Below are 1,787 nucleotides of genomic sequence, written 5' to 3' on the forward strand. Positions count from 1 at the left end.
CTTGGGTCTCTCAAACGCCACACAACCCTCGAGAGGTTACCTCACAGTTAACGCTTATTAAAACTCGAATTTCTAACCATTAAAATAGCTCTCCAACCTCAATACTAGCCGCTATAGACTAATTTATTAAGGGAGTAATAAGTATAATGCACGAGGTGGCTCTTCTCCGTGCAGAGGTCTCTTCGCTACGCAAGGCCAATAAGGAGCTTAGTAAAAAACGGAGAGCCAAAAAAACATATATGCGGCTTAGAGGATCACTTACTATATAAGAGGCACAGGATCTACTAGATCAAAAGGCTGTGGGTGAGCAGGTAGCCCAGGAAATACGACAAAGTGGTGGTGGTGCAGGGGGGTCTCGTACGAAGATTCGGTGCTGTGGCGTGTGCGGTAAGCCTGGCCATAATGCACGTACATGCCAGGAGGCTGCAGAATCATCTGATTCATCTATTTCTAGTTCAGTTATCGTTATTTCTTTATGTTGTGGTTGTGTAATTGAGGATAGCTGTGGTAGGGTAGTAGAAAGTGCGGCGCTCGCTTATTATATACGTTATAGATAAATAAGGTAATATAGATTCTTATAAATTATTTAATAATTTAGCTTAGCCAGCGAGTCGAGACGGTGCGGAAATTAACCCACAGCTTTATAACAGATTCTTAGGCATATAGTTAGACTGGAGACTAAATTGGAGAGCATATAAAGGGAAGGTAGTTAAAAAGCTAAGGACTTAAGACTACGCACTATCCAGGATTGCAGCTAAAACCTAAGGCCCAGGCCTCATTAGAGCGCGAGAGGTATATACTAAGTGCATTAGAAGCGCTATAGCTTATGGAGCTGTCAACTACTATATACCCACTCCAACTCGAAGTCAACTACGGGGTCTAGCGAAAAGGCTAGCGAAGGCTTAAATAAGGAACTTCAGGATAGTGGCCGGAGCATATAAGGCTACACTAATTAGAAACTTAGAAACCAAAACCTAGGTGCTATACTAAACCTATACCTTAATAAAAGACTAGTAGACTTTAAAGCCCGGCCATAAAACCTATACTTATATAACGGGCAAGGACTAGATATATTAAAGTACTTACTAGGGCAGCTCGTCCAAGAAGCGTGCAATAGGATATACCGACGCTTCTAAAGATAGAAACTAGGCTAAAGACCTGTCTACCCATAGGAACCCATAGTTATTAAGAGAACTATTATTACTATTAATTAGTAAGTTAGCTAGCACTAAAGCTAAAGCGAGAGCCAGAAAAAGACCCCGGTACCCACGATAAAGGTAGCACTATACTAAGTTTAGGAAAACCGTTAAAGAAAATAAATCGAAGGCCGACCTACTAAAATAGCGGACGAAGGACCACTAAAAATACTTTTTATAAATAAAACCCTAAAAAAATATAAGGATTTAACTAAAACTTAAAACTTTTTATTAATCTAAGTTCGTACCGGAATAATAAATTTACGGGACTTTATAACGAACCTTTATATAAAACTTTTAAAAGGGATACAAATTAAAAGTAATTTTTAATAATTAATTTAATATAATTAAATAATATATAATAAAATATTTTAATATAAATATAAAATATTATAAATATAATTATAAATTATATATTACGGAATTATTTATAAACTATTTAATTTCTCTATATATATTATAGTTAACCTAACGGCAGATCGCGCTATATGTGGGGCGCAGGTCGCGCTATATGTGGGGCGCAGGTCGCCCCTAGCTAATCATTTAGGAAGTCAGGGAACAAGCCGATCAGGGCTAAACAAAAGTGCTATT

At 37.5% G+C, this 1,787-nt stretch overlaps 4 annotated features.

The window, feature by feature from the left end:
- Nucleotides 1–457: a repeat region (transposon discoglosse copie 3).
- A 203-nt stretch (nt 458–660) lies between these two features.
- Nucleotides 661–1,357: a long terminal repeat (microhyla).
- Nucleotides 1,358–1,464: 107 nt separating this feature from the next.
- Nucleotides 1,465–1,654: a long terminal repeat (LTR crapaud).
- Nucleotides 1,655–1,695: 41 nt separating this feature from the next.
- Nucleotides 1,696–1,783: a long terminal repeat (LTR crapaud).
- Nucleotides 1,784–1,787: the final 4 nt, after the last annotated feature.

This window comes from Podospora anserina, chromosome 6 (genome assembly GCF_000226545.1).
Source record: "Podospora anserina S mat+ genomic DNA chromosome 6, supercontig 2".
Taxonomy (NCBI): Eukaryota; Fungi; Ascomycota; class Sordariomycetes; order Sordariales; family Podosporaceae; genus Podospora; species Podospora anserina.